The sequence below is a fragment of the Tamandua tetradactyla genome, chromosome X (genome assembly GCF_023851605.1).
Source record: "Tamandua tetradactyla isolate mTamTet1 chromosome X, mTamTet1.pri, whole genome shotgun sequence".
NCBI classification, from domain to species: Eukaryota; Metazoa; Chordata; class Mammalia; order Pilosa; family Myrmecophagidae; genus Tamandua; species Tamandua tetradactyla.
In genome coordinates, this window is record NC_135353.1 from 52,212,718 (window position 1) to 52,236,225 (window position 23,508).

General features: G+C 35.4%; 1 protein-coding gene and 1 pseudogene across 1 annotated transcript in view; both read right to left on the bottom strand.

Moving 5' to 3' along the window:
* Window positions 1–23,508, bottom strand: part of SLC6A14 (solute carrier family 6 member 14) — a 238,621-nt gene that overhangs the window by 127,014 nt on the left and 88,099 nt on the right. The window lies entirely within an intron of this gene.
* Window positions 179–307, bottom strand: LOC143672401 (U2 spliceosomal RNA; annotated as a pseudogene).

Genomic DNA, 23,508 nt, shown 5'->3' on the forward strand with positions numbered 1-23,508 from the left:
ACATATATAATCAGTAATTCACAATATCATCACATAGTTGTATATTCATCATCATTGTAATTTCCTACAATATTTGCATCAATTCAGAAAAAAAAACAAAAAAATTCATACATATCATACTCCTTACTCCTCCCTTTCATTGATCACTAGCATTTTAAGCTACTAAATTTATTTTAATATTTGTTCCCCCATTATTTATTTTTACTTTGTATGTTTTACTCATCTGTTGATAAAGAGGATGTATCAGATATTAAACTGATAAGAACAGATACTACATTTGATCTTAGCCAAAAGGCCAAGAAACTATGGAGCAATACTTTCTTATCCCCTAGCTACCAGGACTAAGTTTGTCAAGTTCATTAAGTTGTTTTTCATCACCTTGGTGGCCACATGTGTCAGAATAGAATAAAAGCAAGTTGACCCAATGCTGTAACATGGAGTCCCCTATAGGCATCAAGAGATGAGCTATGCTTGGTCCATAGTTTAGAACTAAGACAACTAGATCTCAGTCACTCCAAATATCTCCCTACAAATGGAACACTCTTGTACAAATGAGATTGCTACCTGGCAAAAATTGAGTTCTTGCTCAAGTAACCATTACCTCTCATGTAGTGTAAGCACTCTTAAGTTATCCAGAAATGTATATATGCTGACATATTCAATTTATATACAATTTCATATTTCCCTCAAGTTCATCATATAAAATTTTCTGACTTGGTTCCTTGTTATAAATTGAGCATTGCCTCTGAATCAATCATTGCCAGATGTACATCTCTAGGGCTGAAATATGGGAGGGTGAGTCCAAAAGCTGAGATAGGAAAAAATGATGACATGATTCCCATCTGCAGCCATGAATTAGTAGTTTTGATGTTAAATTTATATTGGACGTCAGACAACCACATTTCTATTGTTGCTAACAAATGAATTGAAATGTGGACAAGTGGCAACATAAATATGAAAAAAATCTGTGTTCTGATATGCTGGGCTGGTACCTATCATTGAGAGGAAGGAAATAAATTACATATACCATTCATTTGGCATTTATCATCCACTGACTTGCTTGGGTTAATTACTTTTTTCTTTTTATTTATTTATTTTGGAATGTTAAATAGAAGAGAAGTGCAGAGAAAAATATTTAGAATAGAAGTGCAGAGAAAAACATTTAAAAAACAGGGAATCTGCTACTCAGGACAGGAATATATTAATATTTTGTCATTTGTGCTTTATTTTCTTAAATAAAATAAATCAAAAAGAGTAAAATTGATGTGATCCTCTCCTATCTGCAATTCTATTTCATCCCCTCCCCATTTACACACACACACACACACACACACACACACACTCTCTCCAGAGGTAACAAGGATCACCAGTTTAGTAGGCATAGTTCCATTCTTTTTTATTACAATACATTTATATGCATATACACGTGCCCACAAAGACTATATAGTCTTTTGTTTTTAAGCATTTATATAAATGCTATATACTACAAATTATTCTGCCACTTGATTTTTTCATGCAAAGCAGTGAGAAACATATAGTTTCTATGATATATTAACTATTTTATGGTATTCTGTTTGAAAAACGCATTTTTCCCACTTTCTGTTTGATGTCATTTATGAAATTTTCATTTTTCCTAATAACGAATAATGCTTTACTCACCTGGAATATTAATTGCAAGAGGGATTTTCCGTGCTGTCTTCAATGGTGTAACCCATGTTGAATGAATGAATGAAACAATAAACGTTTGTAAACACGTCTCCTTGAGCTCATGGATGGGAGCCTATCTAGACCATATACATAGATACAATCCAATAACTATTTATATTTGCTAAGAATAAGTTGTGTACAATTTCAGTTTGATTAGATGCTGCTATCAAATGGTTTCCAAAAAGGCTGGATTAGTTTCTGAGGTCTGCTGTAACAAGTTACCATAAACAGGGTGACTTAAAACAGAAATTATTGTTTCATCAATCTAGAGGCTAGAAGCCAGAAATCAAGGTCAGGACCATGCTCCCTCTGAAGTCTCTAGAGGAAAGTCTTCCTTGCCTCTCCCTAGCTTCTCACGGTCACAGCAATCCTTCAGTTAAAGCCACATCACTTCAATCTCTGCCTCCATCATCTCATGGTCTTTTTTCCTTTGTGTCTACAGTATATTTACATGACCTTCATACAGGGTCATGTATTAGGCACACCCTAATCCAGTATGACCTGATCTTAACTTGATCGTATTTACAAAGGTCCTATTTCCAAATAAGATCTCACATTCACAGCTATGGGGGTTATGGGGGTTAGGACTTTAACATGTCTTCTTTGGGTACACAATTCAACCCACAACTGATGCCATATCGGTTTACATTGCCACTGTGATGCTCTGTACATCATATTGTCACCAGCCATTGATATTATCAGATTGTTTTCTTTTATTTTTGCACTTTTGATGATGTATAAACAGTGTCTTATAATTTTAATTTCATTTCTTTGATTAACAGTGTGGTGGAGTGGAGGAGAAGGAAAATGAAAATGAAAGACATATAAAAAATTATGGAATGCAGCAAAGGCAGTGCTTACAGGGGAATTTATTGCCCTAAATGCTTATATTAAAAAAAGAAGAAAGAGCAAAAATCGAGGACTTAACTGCTTAATTGGAGAAACTAGAAAAATTACAGCAAACTAACCCCAAAGCAAACAGAAGGAAAGAAACAACAAACATTAGAGAACAAATAAATGAAATTAGAACATAAAAACAATAGAAAGAATCAACAAAACTAGAAGGTGGTTTTTTGATAAAATCGATGGACCTTTAGCTCGGTTATCAAAAGGAAAAAAAAGGAGAGAGAATGCAAATAATTTAAGGCCAGAAATGGGAAAGGGGACACAACTACTGATTGTGCAGAAATAAAGTAGATGAAAGGATACTATGAGCAACTATATGTTAAAAAACTAGACAATATAGATGAAATGAACAACTTCTAGTAATGCATGAACAACTAACATTGACTCAAGAAGAAATAGATGACCCTAGCAACCCAAACACAAAGAGATTGAATCAGTCATCAAAAGTTCCTAAAAATGAAATGTCCGGGACCAGAGAGCTTCTTATGTGAATTCTACAAAACATCCAAGAAAGAATTAGTAATTATCCTGCTCAAATTCTTAAAAAAAAAAAGTAAGAGGAGGAAATCTACCTAACTAATTCTATAAAGCCAACATCACCCTAATACCCAAGACAGACAAAGATACTACAAGAAAAGAAAGTGACAGACTAAACTCTTTAATGAATATAGATACACAACACAATATTTGCAAATAGACTGTTACAGCTCATTAAAAGTATTAATTTTAAACTTTTAAAATGTCCAGGTGAGATTTATTCCACGTATGCAAAGCAGGTTCAATACAAGGAAATCAATTAATACAATACACCACATCACTAAATCAAAAGGGAAAAACTACATGTCTTAATTGATGCAAAAAAGGCATTGGACAAAACTCAACATCCATTCTTATTGAAAGCACTTCAAAGGATAGGAATAAAAAGGAACTTCCCCAATATCATAAAGGGAATATATGAAAAACCCACAGCTAACATGATCCTCAACAGGGAAAAATTGAAACCTTTCCCACTAAGATCAGGAACAAGTCAAGGATGCCCACTGTTACCATTGTTATTCAGTATTATGCTGAAAGCTCTATCTAGAGCATTTAGGTAAGAAAAAAAAGCATCTGAATTGGAAAGGAAGAAGTATAACATTCACTGTTTTTAGATGACATGATCCTATATGTTGAAAACCTGCCAAAATCTGCAGTAAAGCTACTAGAGCCAACAAATGAAATACAGCAATGTGGCAGGATACAAGATCAACACATAAAAATCAATGGTATTGCTATACACTAATAATGAGCAGTCTGAGGAAATCAAGAAAAAAGTCCATTTACAATAGCAACTAAAATAATCACATACCTAAGGATCAATTTAACCAATGCCACAACAGACCTATACACAGAAAACTATTATGCTAAACAAAATCAAAGAAGACCTAAAAAATGAAAAAACATACTGTGCTCATGGATTAAAAGATTAACATAGTTAAGATGTCAGCTCTACCCAAATTGATGCATACAGTCAATGTAATACCAATAAAAATGCCAACAACTTATATTGCACAAATAGAAAAACCAATACCCATTTTTTTTTTGGAATGGCAGTGCACCACACATAGATAGGAATATACTGAGAAGGGGGAATTAAGTGGGACTTTTCACACACTACCTGACTTTAAAGCATATTATAAAACTACATTGGTCAAATAGCATGGTAATGGCATAAAGATAAATATACTGACCACTGGAATAGTATTGAATGTTCAGAAATATACCCCTTCATCAGTGGACAATTAATCTTTGCTTTTTTTCAGTGGGGCTGTGGCCCATGGTTCAGGAATTGAACCTGGATCTCCCACATGGAAAGCAAGCATTCACTGAAGCACCAGTGCACCACTGGGCAATTGATCTTTGATGAGGTGGTCAAGCCAACTCAACTGCAACAGAGCAACCTCTTCAATAAATAGTGTTTGGAGAACTGGACATCCATATTCAAAAGAATAAGGGAGGACACCTTATCTGACACCTCATATAAAAATTAACTGAAAGTAGATTAAGACCAAACATTAGACTTAAGAACATAAAACTTTTAGAAGAAAATGTAAAAAAATATCTTAAAGATATTGTGATAGGAGATTGTTTGAAAGCTTATACCTAAAGTGTGAGCAGTGAAAGAAGAAATAGATAAAGAGGATTTCCTCAAAATTAAACATATTTTGTATCAAAGGCTTTTGTCAGGAATGTAGAAAAACAGACTACACAATGGGAGACAATATTTGGAAACCACATAACAGATAAGTGTTTAAAATGTAGAATATATAAAAAGATCCTTCATCTCAACAACAAAAGGATAAATAACCCAATTTTAAAAATGGGCAAAAGACAAAGACACTTTTCTGAAGAGGAAATACAAATGGCTCAAAAATAGATAAAAAAACAAATTTATTTATATATAAATATATAATTAATGTTATTGATAATAATTATATGTTATTATTAATTACATATTATAATAATATATTAATTATTAAATGTTAAATAAATTTGACATTTATTTAAATGTCAAATAAAATAATGACATTTTGTTTATGTCATTAATAAAACTCAAATGACATGAATGGACATTTGCACATCAATGTTTGTAGTGATATTATTCATAATTGCCAGGAGACGGAACAGCCCAAATATCTATCAATGGATGAGTGGATAAACAAACTGTGGTATATACATAACAATGGAATATTACACAGCAGTAAGACAGAATAAAGTCATGAATCATGTAACAACATGGATGAACATTGAGGACATTATGTTGAGTGAAATTAGCCAGAAACAAGAAGACAGATACTTCACGGTCTCAATGATTTAACTAGCATTGATGAGCAAAGTTTGAGAGTTAAAGTAGAGAATGCAGACTTTCAAGAGATAGAAAGAGGGTAGAGATTGGGTATTTGATGCTTACGGAGTACAGAATGTTCAACAGGATTGATTGTATAGCTCCAGAAATGGTTAGCACAATACAGTCTAATAGTAGCACAGTGTGTAAGTACACGGAACAAAGATGAGTGTGAATATGGTTCAAATAGGAAGGATAGGAGCATGTATGACACCAGAAGAAAAGAGAGAAGAACAGACTGGGAATGCATAACTTAGCAAAACATAGAATGGTCAATGATGGTGATTAAATGTACAAATATAAGAACACTTTTAATTGAGGGAGAACAAATGAATGTCAATCAGAGGGCAATATAAGGGAGGAGTACGGGATTTTTATTGGTGTTTCCCCATACTTTATTTTAGTTTTTATTCTTCAATTTTTTTCTCCAGCACTTCTATCCTTTGTTTTATTTTTAAACAGTTATATTCACACACCATATAATCTATGCTAAATAACAATAAACAATCAATGGTTCCTGGTAGAAACACTTAGTTATGCATTCACCTTATGAGGACATTTCCATTTCTCCATAAATTTCTGTTTTTTTGATCTTTTTTTATATATAATGACCATACTAGTAGGTGTGAGCTGATATCTCATTGTGGTTTTGATTTACATTTCCCTCATAGCCAGTGAAGTTGAGGATCTTTTCATATATTTATTCTTCAATTTTTTTCTCCTTTTTATTTGTGGAGAAAATGTGGAGAGAGGGATGTACTGTTCCCCATTCAGTGTTGGTAGAGAAGTAGAATGGAGCAGCTAATCTGGAGGGCAGAGTGGTGGTTCCACAGGAAGCTAAGTATAAGATTGCTATATGATCCAACAACCCCATTTTTTGGCATATGCTTGGAAGAACTGAAAGCAGGGACATGAATGGACATTTTCACCCTGGTGTTTAGCATGGCAGTATTCACAATTTGCAATGGATGGAGGTGGTCTAAGGGTACATCAACTAATGAAGGGAGGGGTAAACTGTGGTCTGTACATACAATGGAATATTGACTGGCTGCAAAAAGGAATGAAGTTGTGAGGCATGCAACTAGGTGAATGGACCTTTAGGACAGTATGGTGAGTGAAATAAGCAAGAAATGAAAAGACAGACATTATAACACCTCACTAATATAAACAAAACATAATTGCAAACTCTAAGAATTGACCTCGAGAGCATAGGTTATCAGGAGAAGGCTTATTATAAAGATTCCTCTATTGTAACCTTTTACAGAAGCCACATCTATTCTTGAGTTGTAACAGTTATTTCAAAATTCTGAGGTGCTGAGCAATTTATGTAAACCTGGTCAGTCCCTGGAACTTTGAGCATCTATGCGACACCTGAGACACAGATCTAGAGTTCTGCAGCTCTGAAAGTCAACATTATCCTAAACAGCAACTGTTTAAAAAGCTGAGAAAAAAATAGACTTCAATTAGAGATATGAATGAAGAAGACCTGGGTAGGTCTAAGGTAGATCAGACTAAAGTGTAATGGATGATATTGACTGCCTTTTAAAACTTCAGCTTCTGTATGAGACCAAAAGAAGAGATGTTTATTTCGTACAAAATTTATATTTTGTGTAGCACACTGTCTAATTTAACCTATATGGTCAGTTTATTTGAACACTTCAATTACATACAATCTTTAATAGAGAATGAGATCTTGCTGGTTTGTACAGGTTAGTGTGATGCCCCAATACATCCCAGAGTAATTAAAATGTCCCAGGGTAATTCAGGAGATAATCAAAAAGTATTTTCAAAGCTCCTTTGCAGGACTGGGAGAAAATGTGGAAATAATAAACTTCCCCACCTGGGGTATTCCAAATATTCTCACAAGCATTGGGAATGGCCAATTTAGTAGACTGAGCCCTCAATCTTGGGGCTTTCCCTTATAAAACTTATTCCCACAGAGGAGAAGTTACATCTATTTATAATTATGCCTAAGTGTCATCCCCAGAGAACAGCTTTGTTGCTTAGATGTGGCCCCTCTTTCAAAGCCAATTCAGCAGGTAAAACCACTGCCTTCCACTCCCCTTATGTGGGACATGACTCCCAGGTGTGTAAGCCTCTCTGGTGAAGTGGGACATGACTCCCAGGAATGAACCTGGCCCTGGCATTGTGGGATAGACTAAGGCTTCCTGACAAAAAGGGGGAAGAAAAATAAAACAAAATAAAGTTTCAATGCCTGAGAGATTTCAAATAGAGCCAAGAGGTCATGCTGGAGGTTATTCCTATGCATTGTATAGATATCCCTTTATAGTTTTTAGTGTATTAGAATGGCTAGAAGGAAATACCTAAAGTGTTGAACTATGTTCCAGAGCCTTGATTCTTGAAGATGGTTTTATAACTATATAGCTTTTACAGTGTGACCCTGTGATTGTGAAAACTTTGTGGCTGATGCTCCCTATGCCCAGTGTGTAGACAGAGAAGTAAAAAAATAAGGACAAACAATCTGTTTCTTTGATAATGAAAATATTAAAAAATGATTGTGGTGATGAATGTACAAGTATATGATGATAATATGAATTATTGATTGTACACTTTGGGTGATTTAAGGTATGTCAATATATCTCAGTAAAATTGCATTAAAAACAGTGTGGTGGAGCATATTTTCAGATATTTATTGGCCAACTGAATTTCCTATTTTGTTTTTATGACTATTAATCACTAAGGTCCTGTGTGGTGGAGACCCACTTTTCATTCCTCTTTTCATGCCCATGGCATCTTTTCAGGCCTATTGGTTGTCGAATCAGATGATGTCATGCCATCCCCTGCATGCACTATTCACCTGCCTTACTAATTATTTCTATAATAAAGTCACTATTTAGGCAGCACTAAATGTGACTCACATCAAAGCAATTTAAAAATTCAAGCAGAAATTCAGGTAGGGACTTTTAGATTGGGACTGTGTGTGAATTTTCACCTAAGACTTCTACCTTCAGGGCCCTTTCCCTTTCCAGGCACCTAGTGCCCTCACGTTGCTCCAAATCAAGGAGAGAAAAGATCTGATCTATTTATTTACTCTGATACAGATACTAGTACAGTAACACTAACCCATCAATTCTTCTTATAGTCATTTATTCAGCAAATATGTATTAACTACCTACTGTATGCAGTAGACTGTGCTAGACAGAATGTGGCCCCCTCCCACAAGAGAATCTATCTATACTTTTCTATTGAAATATTACCCATAGTTCAAATTTACCTGAAATGTTTCCTGAATCTCCTAACTATGTTATTTCTTCTGAATGCCCCAACACCTCTTTTTTGTGTCTATCAAACTTTTCCTTAATTCATAATTATCAACATGCTCTCTTTAGTTCCCCTACAAGGTTTCAGCATAGGGAACATCATAAGCAAAATCACAGTGCTGGGCATATATATTGGATTGTTGTGGGAAAATAAATAGTTCATTTGGACTGGAACAGAGGCGTACTGGTGAAGAATAAAGGAGACTGTTAGCAAGTGAATCCAGTCAACATCCCACTGGAGCTTTTTACAAGACTTTGAAGATCAGGAATTTTCTAACAACTTAAGTGTAAGTGTTAGGTATCCCAGGGAAGGGGAAACACAAAGGCCTGTAGTTAAAAAAGAGGTGAGGTGTGTTTGAGGAGGAACAAATAATCCTGTTTCTCTAGAAAGAAATGTACATATATAGGAGAGTAACAGAAAATGAATTTGGAAACTAGGTAGGGATTCTATTGTGGAGAGCTTTAAAAACATGGCTGGGGTGTTTGGGGCTATTTGGGTGGAATCTTTTGGAGGCACAGAAAAGAATTTCCTCATGTGACCACTTGTGACCTAAGGCATGAGGGGTATCTGTGGAAAGAGAATAAGATATGAGGGGTTGCAATGTTAAGTTAATGTGAACAGAATATAAAAACTATAACCTTGATGTCATTAGCCACACATTAACACTGGATATAGGGAACACTTCTTGTTGCTTAAACCAGGTGGTTTTATGACCAATAGAAGGAAGTGCTTCTTTACACAGCAGGAAGTATGCATATGGAAAGTATTATTGGGAGGGGGTACACAAAGAAAAAGAAAATAAATAGAGATTCATGAGGGATAGATCTAGAACTTGTTGTTAGGCTAGCTTCTGAAGATCACATGAAATAAACAACCACCACACTTTCCCACAAAATCCATGGCAGCATCAGGTAAATCCAGAGCTGAAAGAACAGGCTATAAGGGGATTTTGAGATAAACAAGGTTGGGGTAAGTATATCTAGAAGCAGAAGCAGAGGAAAGAGTCTTGCCAACCAGGATCAAAGATCAAGGAATAGAAAGTTAGTTACAATATATCAGAAACATGAAGGAGTTCAGAAATAAAATGTCAGTGCTGGAGCAGGTAATTGACATCAAGAGAGAGCCAGGAGCCCATGAGTATAGTCAGTCAAATCAGTAGCAATAGCGTCCATAGGAAATGCAGCAGGGAATAGATAAGAATACAAAGCCCAGAGAAAAACACCGAAAAATTGAGGAACTCAGCAGATAGTGCTATTCCTAGCGTGAGTATTGGAACAAATAATGTTGTAGATCATCCTCCTTCCTAAGCCAAAACATGGTTAGGTATATTATAAACCTTTGACAGTGTAAATAAGTCACAAAATGCACCATGATTCTTAAAGAAAGTGTGGGGAAGAAAGGAAAGCTGTCTCAGATATTTGTTTGCTGTTTAGCACAGATACTTGAACTACTTTTTCTCCTTCAAAAGCTATGTTCCTAGGTCAGTGACCATCTGCCAGTTGCAAAGCAATGCTTTTAATAAATATTAAGAAAGAATGTATTAACAGAAGGAGGATTGTGAGAATGAGGTCTGAAAAGGGGGAATGCAAAGTGGTGTCTTCAGCACTGTCTAAGAGAGACACAGTCTGAACAAAAAGACTCATGTGTCAGGGGTCCTCTTGACAGCTCCATTCCTACAGAGGTAATGGAGGTATGTATTACCCAGATAGATGTATAAACCATTTCAGTTATTCAGCTAATTTCTCTTGCTCTGACCTGTACTCAAATGCCACCCTACCACAGAGACCTTCCCAAGCTATTTAAATTAGCAATTCTCCAAAAAGGTACTCTATCTCTTCACTCTGCTCTATTTCCTTCATAGCACTTTTCTGATGTTTATCTATCTATCATCTATCTATCTATCTATCTATCTATCTATCTATCTATCTATCTATCTGTCTGTCTGTCTATGTTTGTCTCCAACCAATAGAACTTAGACTCCATAAGGTCAAATATAATTGTCTGTTTTGTTCACTATTGTATTCCAGCACCTATAAAGGCACATAGAACATCACAGATGGCTAATAACTCTTAAATGAATGAATGAATACCATCAGGAGTAGGAGTAAAGAGTGAAAATTATCTCGAAGTTCTTATAGTCAGTGGCAGAATATGGGGATAGAAGTCCCATGGGTGGACTTACTGTGCCATTATTATGTCCTCATGCTGTAAATCAACAGATTCTCATCTTTGCTCTTCCAGAAAACAGTTGACAGATGAGCACACATCTCATAGACAATATCCACTCCCCTAAACTGTAACTCCACCACTTTCCCCATGATTTAAAAAAGTATAATAAAATGCAGATGGGAGAGGGGATGTTATTAAAGAAACAGTTGTACATTAGTTTTTAAGCAAATCATTTCCAAATATCAGAGCTTTAACTGTATTAGTAATAAGTGATTAGAGGCAAAGCCTCACACTTGTTTCCACCACCAATGTGTTACACTATCACAGTTGAAAATTCCTGCTGTAAAATGCCCAACCACTTTGACCACATGAGAATTATGTACAAGATTTATGATAACAAGATCTAAAAATCATGACCTGATGATAAGATAGAAGACATTTGGCACATCTATTTTACTGTATTTAGTTATTAAACTTGTTTCAGTACATATTGGTTTAGAATTATGGGTAGTACTTGACACTACCTAATTTAGTTTGGTCTACAAGTTTCTTTCCAGAGATGAAATCCCCAGTGAAATGTAATGTCAGATATTGTAATAAAACCTATTTTTACTAGGAACATGAGATGAGAATCCATTTTTAATTTTCCTTAAGACTCATGATAGTCATATTGTCTTTATATATATTAATATTTTTTAGACATATCTTGAATCGGGGTTTAGCTTATCAGAAGCATTTCTTGCAGTTCTACTACATGGAAAGAAAACTTTTTCTAAGCAAGATTTCAATGTCTTTTCTCTATCCACCAGGAATGTCCTATAGTGAAGTTTTAATGAGCAGTGATAGCAAATCATTATTTTCCTAATCTGATTTGGCAGAAGTACCACAATCATTCACAGTGGACATGTTTTGGGCTAATGAACATAAGACTGGCTAAGAATTCCAGACATCTGTCATAATCAGGACATGCCAGCCCAGCCCTTTCATAGCTCCTTCTTCCTGTGGCAGTACTGCAAGTATGTGGTAATCATTGAGATTTTCTCCATTCTAGCATTTATGGGTCAAGTTATTGTTTCATTGCATACCAAAAGTGAACCCTGAGCCAAGACTGCATCTAGACACAGATGTAAACAAATGGAGGGATATTCAGGTAGCAGCTTGGCTTTTCCACGTTTGCTGAATGGGTTCTAAAGAACTACTTATTTTTGCCTGCTACATTAGGAGTTGATGTATCTGAGGTTAATTTCAGAATTAGTTTAGAAAGTTTTGGGTTGAACACTTTTTGTCTGGGAAGCCCATCTAATTTCCATAGCAGTGCCAAATTTAGTGAGGCAGCAACATTATTTGCATTAGATCTTGTAAAAAAAAAAAAATACCTCATAATAACCAGAAATATATAAGCCTTCACCAGAGAAGAGATAGAAGCTGTGAAAACTTTCTACAGTACAATGTTCTTCAATTGACATGAGGGTTTCTTAACCACTAAGAGGGAATAGTCAAGACAGTAGAGTCATTAAGAGCACAGTTTTATGTAATCGTGAATACTTGAAACACTTTCTGTATGTGTGACCTTGGGAAATGCACATAATTTCTCTTATACTGTTTTCTCTGTATAAAAAAGAAGGCGATAATAACACCCAAGTGACAAAATTGTTGTGACAATTTTAAATGAAATATGCAAAGTGACATAATCTGTAGCTAACTCATAAAAAAGCTCAAAAATGATAACCATGAGGGTGCAAGGGTAGTTCAGTGGTAGAATTCTTGCCAGCCATGCTGGAGAAGTGGGTTCAATTCCCAATCCATGCACTTCCCAAAAAATGAACAAATATAAGGAACAAACAAAGACAAACAAACAAAAATTCAACAAATGGTGCTGTAATAACGGAATACTCACATGGAAAAATAATGAAATATGCCCCTGTCATGCAGCATACAAAAAGAAAATAACAAAAAACAAAAATGATAGCCATAAATCAGTTTGAAATAGCAGAATGACAAAACAATTTGGGAAAGAAAACTAGGGTGGGAAGAAATAACTTTAACTGACTTGCTTATACCTGGTCAAATATTTTATCATGTTCTCAAGTTAAACAGACTTACAGAGATAATTCTGGCCATTAGAATACAGCCATTTTCAGTAATCAGTTAAGGAAAAAATGTGTTTCACTCCTAGGGTAAATATAAAGCTCTTTTTAAAAATTATTAGATCATGGGTGCAAGGGAGATTTAGTGGTAGCATGCTTGCCTTCCATTTGGGAGACCCGGGTTGGATTCCCAGACCATGCAGCACCCCCTCAAAATAAGTATTAGATCAACAGATTATTTCGCAGCCCTGATTTACAATTCAGTCTAAATGAATTGCCATCTGAACACAGCATTGTCTAGTTAACACACTACTATGAAACAAATCCAGGAAAACACTAAGATGAACTTTTTTTCTATCCTGTTACATGTTCTACATTGATATCCTCATGTATTCAATACTCTTCTTGCTTCATGGCTGGTACTAGAACTTCAGTCCAAAAAGGCTGAAGTCAGATCAGGGTATCTTACTTGAGATAGCCAGGAGTAGAAAGAATTGTGGGGCAAATCTGAACTGAGATCCTCAAGAGTTTTGAGCGTAAATAAGAAGCATTCAAGATTGCTAAGTGCAAATCACAGAAACCTGGAGATGATGCCAACAATCAGTAGCCCAGAAAATACTGGAATGAAATAGGAAAAGATCATGAGTGAATAGAGAAAAAATATCGGCCATTACTAAGAAAAGGTAATGTGAGATGGAATAGCTGGTGAAATTTTCTGACTTACATGATAGAAGATTGGGGCAGATGACTTCTGAAAAGTTTCCAATCTAAGACAAAAGAGGTGTCCAGGATGCCAACCTAGCCACATGTTAGCTCAACTAGTTAGAGTGGGGCTAATATAAGATTTGATCCTTATATAACCTATACATGATTTTTGAAAGTTGTTGGTATTAATTGAGCACATATAATATGACAGGAAAATGACATTCATTACTTCATCTGATCCTTACAACAACCTATGGGGTAGGTTCTGTATTCTTAGCATTTTAGAGATCAGGAAACTAAGGATAGAGAGATTAAATAACATACCCAAGGTCATAGGGTAATAAGTAGGGAGGCAGGGATTCCCCTGGTTCCTCTGACTTCAAAGCTCATGCTTTTAGCTATTATGCATAGTTTTCCTTTGATTCACAGGCTGTAAGTGTAGGCCAGGATGAGCTCTCTTACAAATATGTTTTATTAGCCAAAGCAGGATTTGGATGTGGGTGGCCCAGAACAAATCCATCACCACCCAAGGGAAAAAAAAAAAAAAACAATTAAGTCCAGGTGCCATTTTGTAGGGTACATGTCTTTTTAGTCTACCAAATTTCACAAAAGAATGCCAAAAGTAAATTGTCATTTAAAGTTGTATTTAATTGGTAATAAGAAATAGCTGCCAACATCTATTAAAAACTCAGTGGAGAAAAAAATCTTAGTGGAAGTTTACATTTTTTTGCAAAGACAATATTTTTTACATTACCCTATGCCCTTTTTAAGAGGGGGTTAGTGTTTCTGTTGAGAAAATTAGAAATTCCTTTTTTTTATTGAAAACAGGAGATGGTGGGACACTGTCAGCCAAATACCTCAGTGGCTGTCAATCATGACTACACATTAGAATTATCTCAGGAGATTTTGAAAAATCCCACTTCCAAAGATTCTGATACACTCTGTCTATTGTGGACCTGGAAGTATGAATTTTAGTCTCCCTAGGTGGTTCTAATGTAGAGTTGAGAACTATTGACCAGGTTTAGATTTTCCTTCCTTAAGGAAATGCTAAAAAACGTAGAGCAAAGTTCTGGTCCACCCATACTCAGTGTGTAAATATTCAGAGGTATGCATATTTCTATTAATCTCATTCTTGGCTCCACTTTATGTCTCCACCCTTGTTGTTTTTCTTCCTTTTAGTTTTTTACTTAGTAACTAGAATTCATTATATAGCAATATTCTATGTTTCATTGTAAGCAACATTATGTCTTTGGAACAAGTTAATGTAATGTATTGAGAATTACGGTTATAGCAAGTTATAAAATATTGTTTAAGGATGCCATTTCAATCATGTTCACTCTCAGTTTCTGCAAATTTTAAAGGACACAAAGCTCTACCCTTCCCTTTTTTGTTGTTAATGAAAAGAACAAAATACTTTACCACATCAAGTAATAAATACATACAAAGTTCCAAATAATTTTAGTCACTTATTGTCAGACACTTTGAACAACTTGTAGGAAACACAGAACAAAAATCTACATACAGCCTCAGTATGAAAATTTTCAGAGGTTGTTATTATATAGATAGGCTACTCTTTCTTCTGCATTTATAATGTGAACACTTTTTAATTGACTTCAAAGCACTAATAGTAATGCAAGTGTTTAAGTAAAAGTATATAATGTATGGCCAAACTGAGACAGGCTACTAAGTAAAGGATGCCATCAATATTTACTAAAAAGAGAATTCTTAAAAGTTGTGTTAGATTAAGAAAAGGAATAAAGAACCATTAGGTAATATAAATGTATTCAAAAGAGATGAGAGTGAGATCCTGATACCTTGAATTCACACTACAGCTTGATGATAGGAATCTTTTCAATGCATTTATTTTATTTGTAATTTCTTTTATCGTACAGTATAACATATATACAGAGCAAAGAAATAAAAAAAGCATTAGTTTTCAAAGCATTTTTCAGCAAGTAGTTACAGGACAGATCCCTGAGTTTGCTAGGCTACCATATGATCCTCTCATATTTTTCCTTCTAGCTGCTCCAGAACATAGGAGGCTAGAGGGCTTAAATATTTTTTTATCATCATAATCTTCTTTTTTCTGTGAAAAATAACATATATACAAAAAAGTTATAAATGTCAAAGCACAGCACCACAATTAGTTGTAGAACATACTTCAGAGTTTCATGGGTTACAGTTTTACAATTTTAGGTTTTTACTTCTAGCTACTCTAAACCACTAGAGACTAAAAGAGGTATCGATGTAATGATTCAACATTCATATTCATTTGTTAAATCCTAACTTCTATGCATAACTCCACCATCAATTTACATCCCTCTCTTTAGGGATATTTGGGCTATTGCAAGTCTAAATTTTTCATATTGAAAGGGTCTGTCACTAATATGGGGTAGGCGAGATGGAACTATCTGATGTTCTGGAGAGGTTGGGCTAGGTTTCAGGACTTATCTGGACCAGGGACCCATCAGGAGGTTGTAGGTTTCTAGCAAATTACTCTAGTACCTGGAACCCTTGTGGAATCTTATATATTGTCCTAAGTGTTCTTTAGGATTGGCTGGAATGGTTCTCATTGGGTGTTGGCAGGTTATGATAGGTAGCAAGGTCTACCTGAAGCTTGCATAAGAGCAACCTCTGGAGTAACCTCTCAATGCCATTTGAACTCTCTCTGCCACGGATACTTTATTAAATACAATACTTTCCCCCATTTTGGTCAGGATGGAATTGTTGATCCCATGGTGCCAGGTCTGGATTCATCCCTGAGAATCATCACCCATGTCACCAAGGAGACTTTCACCCCTGGATGTCATGTCCCACGTAGTGGGGAGGGTAATGATTTCATTTGCAAAATTGGGCTTAGAGAAATTGAGGCTACACCTGAGCAACAAAAGAGGTCCTCCAGAAGTAACTCTTAGGCATGTCTATAAAGTTGCCTACATAAGCTTCACAAGAGTAAGCCTCATGATTGAGGGCATGGCCTATTGATTTGGGTATCCCTAAAGTTTGACACAGTATCAGGGGATTTCCTGATGGTAAGGTCTAATAGTTCCATATTCTTTCTCCCAAACCTCAGGAGACTTTGACAATACTTTTTTTTTTTTTGGCATGGGCAGGCACTGGGAATCGAACCTGGTCTCCAGCATGGCAGGGGAAAATTCTGTCTGCTGAGACACTGTGACCCACCCTTTTGTGATTTTATTTTATTTTATTCTTTTTTGCCAATATTTTTTTATTATCTGATTAATATACTCTAGGATGTATCCAGGCATTACATTAATCTATACAGGATTAAAGGACTTGTTTCTTATTCTGTGCTCCTTGTGTTTCAATTGTTCAAACAAGCCATACAGATTAATTCAACCAAACTGGTTGAATTAGATTATGCACTTCAGAAAATTTCCGTTCCAGACCAAATAAAGCTTTCTTCCATTGGCCTCAAACAGTATGTGCAGTTCTAAAATAGAGACACTGTCTTCCTTACCCCTATGTTCTGAATTACTTTAATCCCAACCTGTTTGGCTTTATTCTTACTTCTAAATATTGGGGTATGTTATATATGTACCCCAACAAATAAAACTCAACTCAGCCTCTCAAACTCCAGAAATAATAATCACCACTCCAGAATTAATGTGTTTGCTCTAAAAGCTTGCAATTTGGGGCCCTGTTTTCTTATAAGCATTTTCTAAAGGTGACCCATACCATTCTTGTTCTTTTGTTTCTGGCTTATTTTGACTCACCAAATGTCCCACATGTTCATTCACATCATTACGTGCCTCACGACTTTGTTCCTTTTTGTAGAAGTGAAACCTTTGTTCATAAGTACATTGTTTGCCAATCTACTTCTCCATTAGTGCAATCTTCAGGCACCTGCATACATTGGGCATCATGTATAGGATGTAAAGTCCACACTCCATCATCATTCTCAACTTTAGATAATTTTACTGTTCCCCAAAGAAAGAAAACCAATAAACACACCCTTGCCAAATAGGAAACCTAAATTTCCTCTTAACTCTGTCCTTCTCCCCAGCTTGGTAGTGCTGATGATTTCCTTTTGAACATAGCTCATAACATGCAATAGCAATTTTCCTCCTGTACCCTGGACTTAAGCACAAGAATCATATCTCTGAAGTAATTCTTGAGAGACATAATTCATATTCCTAGTATTATTCAGTGGGACACATAGGTCTATACAACCCTTCTCAATCTTCTTCATTTTCAGTATGATAATGTTACTTAGAGACCCACTAGAGAACCACCTTCACCCCATCTATTCCTTTACATTGGAGTTCAACCTCATTAGCTAAGGATTCACCCATCTCTAGCTTCTATGTATCTCTAAGTTCCCTATACTCTCTATTATAAGTCTCTGATTATATCTTTATACAGGTCATAAAAGTGTAATCATACAGTATCTATCTATTTGTGTCTGGCTAATTTCACTCAGTCTTATGTCCTCAAGGCTCATCCATCTTGTCATGTGCTTCAGGACATCATTGTGTCTTACTGCTACATAATATTCCATTGTATGTATATGCCACATTTTGCTGATTCACTCGTCTGCTGATGGGCATTTGGCTTGTTTGCATCTTTTGGCAATTGTGAATAATGCTGCTATGAACATCGGTGTGCAAATGTCTGTTTGTGTCATTGCTTTCAGCTCTTTTGGGTATATACCAAGTCGTGCTATTGCTGGGTCATAGGGCAACTTGATATTTAATTTCCTAAGGAACTGCCAAACAGTCTTCCATAGTGGCTGCACCATTACACATTCCCTTCAGCAGTGCATAAGTGTCCCAGTTTCTCCACATCCTCTCCAACATTTATAGTTTCCTGTTTGTTTAATAGCAGCCATTCTTATAGGTGTAAGGTGGTATCTCATTGTAGTCTTGACCTGCATTTCCCTTATAGCCAATGAAAATGAGCATCTCTTCATGTGCTTTTGAGCCATCTGTATTTGTTCTTCAGATAAATGCCTATTCATATCTTCAGCCCATTTTATAATTCAATTGTTTGTTCTTTTGTTGTTGAGTTGTATGATTTCTTTTATATACAGGAAATCAAACCTCTGTTCAATACGTGATTTCCAAATATTTTCTCCCATTGAGTTGGCTGCCTCTTCACCTTTTTCACAAAGTCTTTTGAGGTGCAGAAGCATTTGATTTTGAGGAGTTCCCATTTATCTATTTTTCCTTTTGTTGCTTGTGCTTTAGGTGTAAAGTTTAGGAAGCTAACTCCTATTACTAGGTCTTGGAGATGTTTCCCTACAGTTTCTTCTAGAAGCTTTATGGTGCTAGTTCTTATATTTAGGTGTTTGATCCATTTTGAGTTAATTTTTGTGTAGGGTGTAAGATAGGCACCCTCTTTCATTCTTTTGGCTATTGATATCCATTTCTTTCATGCACTATTATTGAAAAGGCTATGTTGCCCCAGTTCAGAGGATTTGTAGGCTTTGTCAATAATCAGTAGACCATAGATTTGGTGATCTATTTCTGCACTCTTGATTCAATTCCATTTGTCAATGCTTCCATTTTTGTGTCAGTATCATGCGGTTTAGACCACTGTGGTTTAATAATAGGTTTTAAAGACAGGGAGTGTTAATCCTCCCACTTCATTCTTCTTTTTTTTTTTTTTTTTTTGGATGCTTTTAGCTTTTCGTGGTCTCTTTTCCTTCCAGATGAATTTAATAATTAGCTTTTCCAAATCTTCAAAGTTGGTTCTTGTAATTTTGATTGGTACTAGGTTGAATCTACAGATCAATTTGAGAATGGACATCTTTACTATATTTAGCCTTCCTATCCATGAGCAGGGAATGTCTTTCCACCTATTTAGATCTCTTTTGATTTCTTTTAGCAATGTTATGCAGTTTTCTGTGTACAAATCCTTTACATCCCTAGTTAAATTCATTCCTAAGTACTTGATTCCTTCAGTTGCTATTTTGAATGCAATTTTTTCCTTAACTGACTCCTCAGCTAGGACATTGCTTGTGTATACAAATGTTACTGATTTTTGGACATAAATGTTATATTCTGCCACCTTGCTCGATTTGTTTATTAGCTCAAGTAACTTTGCAGTAGATTTCTCAGGATCTTCCAAGGATAATATACTATCATCTGTAAATAATGAGACTTTTACTTCTTCCTTTCCAATTTGGATGCCTTGTATTTCTTTGTCCTGCCTGTTTGCTCTAGCTAGAATTTCTAGCACATTGTTGAATAATAGTCATGACAGTGGGCATCCTTGTCTCATTCCTGATCTTAGGGGGAAAGCTTTCATTCTCTTTCCTTTGAATACAATGCCTGCTAATGGTTTTTCACATATGCCCTTTATCATATTGAGGAAATTACCTTTGAGTAATTAGAAGTTTTAGCACAATGTTGAATAATAATGGTGACATTGGCATCCTTTTCTTGTTCCTGATCTTAGGGGCAAAGTTTTCAGTCTCTCTCCATTGAGTAAGAGGCAGACTATTATTTTTTTCAATTATTCCCTTTATCATATTGAGGTAACTACTTTGATTCCTATCTTTTGGAGTGTTTTTATCAGAAAAGGATGCTGAATTTTGTCAAATGCTTTTTCAGCATCAATCAAGATGATTGTGTGATTTTTCCCCTTCAATTTGTTGATGTGCTGTATTACATTAATTGATTTTCTTGTGTTCTACCATCCTTGCATTCCTGGTATAAACCCCACTTGGTTGTGGTGTGTAATTCTTTAAATGTGTTGTTGGATTCGATTTGCCAATATTTTATTGAGAATTTTTGCATCTATGTTCATTAAGGAGATTGGCCTATAGTTTTCCTTTCTTACAGCATCTTTACCTGGTTTGGGTATTAAAATGATGTTACCTTCATAAAATGAGTTAGGTAGAGTTCCTTTTTTCTCAATTTTTTGGGAAAGTTTGAGCAGGATTAGTGATAGTTCTTTTTGGAATGCTTGATAAAATTGCCCTGTTAGTCAAGTCTGGTCCTGGGCTATTCTTTGTAGGAAGATTTTTGATGACTGATTGACTCTTTTTACTTATGATTGATTTATTGAGGTCTTCTATTTCTTCCTGTGTCAGTGTAGCTCATTTGTGTGTTTTGAGGAATTTGTCCATTTCATATAATTTGTCTAGTTTGTTGGTGTATAGTTGTTCATAGCATCCTCTTATGATTTATTTTATTTCTTCACGGTCGGTGGTAATGCACCCCTTCTCATTTCTAATTTTGTTTATTTACATCCTCTCTCTTTTCTTCTTTGCCAGTCTTGCTCATGGCCCATCAATTTTATTGATTTTCTCAAAGAACTAAATTTGGTTTTATTGATTCTATTGTTTTTTTGTTCTCCCGTTCATTTATCTCTGCTTTAAACTTTGTTGTTTCTCTTCTACTTGTTTTGGGGTTAGTTTGCTATTCTTTCTCATGTTCCTCTAGGTGTGCTGCTAATTTCTCAATTTTTGCTCTTTCTTGTTTTTTAATATAGGCATTTAGGGCAATAAATTTCCCCCTCAGCATAATCTTTGCCACATCCCATAAATTCTGATATGCTGTATTCTCATTTTCTTTCATCTCCAGATAGCTACGGATTTCTCTAGCAATTTCTTCTTTGACCCACTTGTCATTTAAGAGTGTGATATTTAATCTGTAGATATTTTTTAATGTTCTCATTCTTTGGTGGTTATTGAGATCCAGCTTCATCTCATTGTGGTCAGAGAAAGTGTTTTGAATAATTTCAATGTTTTTAAATTTATAAAGACCTGTTTTGTGCCCCAGCATATGACCTATCTTGGAGAATGTTCCATGAGCACTAGAGAAGAATGTATATCCTTGTGCTTTGGGTGCAATGACCTATGTATGTCTGTTAGGTCTAATTCATTTGTGAAGTTGTTTAACTTGTCTATTTCCTTGTTGATCTTTTGTCTGGTTGTTCTTGCTATAAAAAAGAGTGATGTATTGAAGTCTCCTATCATTATTGTTGAAACATCTATTGCTTCCTTCAGTTTTACTAATGTGTGTCTTATGTACTTCGGAGCTCCTTGATTGAGAGCATAAACATTTATGATTGTTATATTTTCTTGGAGAATTGACCCTTTAATTAGTATATAGTCCTTTGTCATTTATGATGCCTTTACATTTAAAATCTATTTTGCCCAATATTAGTATAGCTACTTCTCCTTTCTTTTGTTTACAACTTGCATGGAAAATCTTTTTCCATCCTTTCACTTTCAATCTATTTGTATCCTTGCGTCTAAGATGAGCCTCTTGTAAGCAGCATATAGATTGCTGGACTGTGTTTCTTAATCCATTCTGCTAATCTTTATCTTTTAAGTGGTAAATTCAGTCCATTAATCTTCAAAGTTATTACTGAAAAGGTGTTTCTTGAATCCACCATCTTATCTTTTTATTTTTTTATTTGTCAGATCTATATATTCTTCTCCCTCTTTATCTTTGTATTCTTTAAATTACCCTTGATGGTACTCTTCAAATCTTTATTATCCTTCAGACCTCCCTCTACTATCTTTTTATTTTTTTCAGCTGGCAGAACTCCTTTTAGTATTTCTTGTAGAGCTGGTCACTTTCTTTCAGGACTTCTTTCTCTGTGAAAACTTTAAACTCTCCCTCAGTTTCGAAGAACAATTTGGCTGGGTACAGAATTCCTGGCTGGAAGTCTTTCTCTTTCATTATCATGAATATATCATACCACTGCCTTCTTGCCTCCAGGGTGCTAGCTGAGTGTTATTTGGTCTCTCTTGTGTATTAGTTAGGCTCTTTAGAGAAACAGAATCAACAGGAAATATTCATGAGTATAAAACTTATAAAAGTGTCTCACATAACTGTGGGAACATAGAGTCCAAAATCTGTAGGATAGTCTGTGAAGCTGAAGATTCCGATGGAGGGTCTGTATGAATTCCATAAGAAAGGCTAAGCAGCAAGAGCAGGAAGAGAACCTGTCTCTTCTGAATCCTCCTTAAAAGGCCTCCAGTGATTAGATTAAGCATCACTCATTGCAGAAGACACTTCCCTTGGCTGATTACAAATGAATCAGCTGTGGATGCAGCCTATGTGATCATGATTTAATTCTATGAAATGTCCTCATAGCAAGACAAGCCAGCACTTGTCCAACCAGACAAACAGGTACCACCACTTGGCCAATTGACCCATGAACCTGACCATGACACCTTGTATATGTTAAATTGTTTTTCTCTTGCTGCTATCAAGATTTTCTGCTTCTCTTCAACATTTGATAGGCTGATTAGTATGTGTCTTGGGGAAGGCCTGTTTGGATTTATTCTGTTTGTTGGGCTTCTTTGACTTGTATATTTGTCTTTTACGAGGGTTGGGAAGTTTTCCCGATTATATTTTCAACTACTCTTCCCCGCTCTTTACTTCTCTTTTCTCCTTCTGGGATATCAATGATTCTTATATTCATGCACCATGTTTTGTCTATCATTTCCCTGAGATTCAATTCAATTTTTTTTCATCTTTTTTTGCCATTTGCTGTTTTGAGTCTTCAAAGTCAGTTATCCTGCCCTATATATCACTTATTCTTTCTTCTGTCTCTTCAAATCTGGTGTTGTGTGCCTCTAGTATATTCTTTATTTGGTGAACAGAGTCTTTAATCTCCATGATATCTGATATTTTTCTATTTATTCTTTCAAATTCCTCTGAATGCTCTTCTTCCGTCTTCTTGATCTCCTTTATGTCATTTTCTATCCCACTTATTTTATTAAGTAGAGTTGTATGAACATCTTTGATTAGTTATTCCAATATCTGTGTCCCCTCTGGTGTT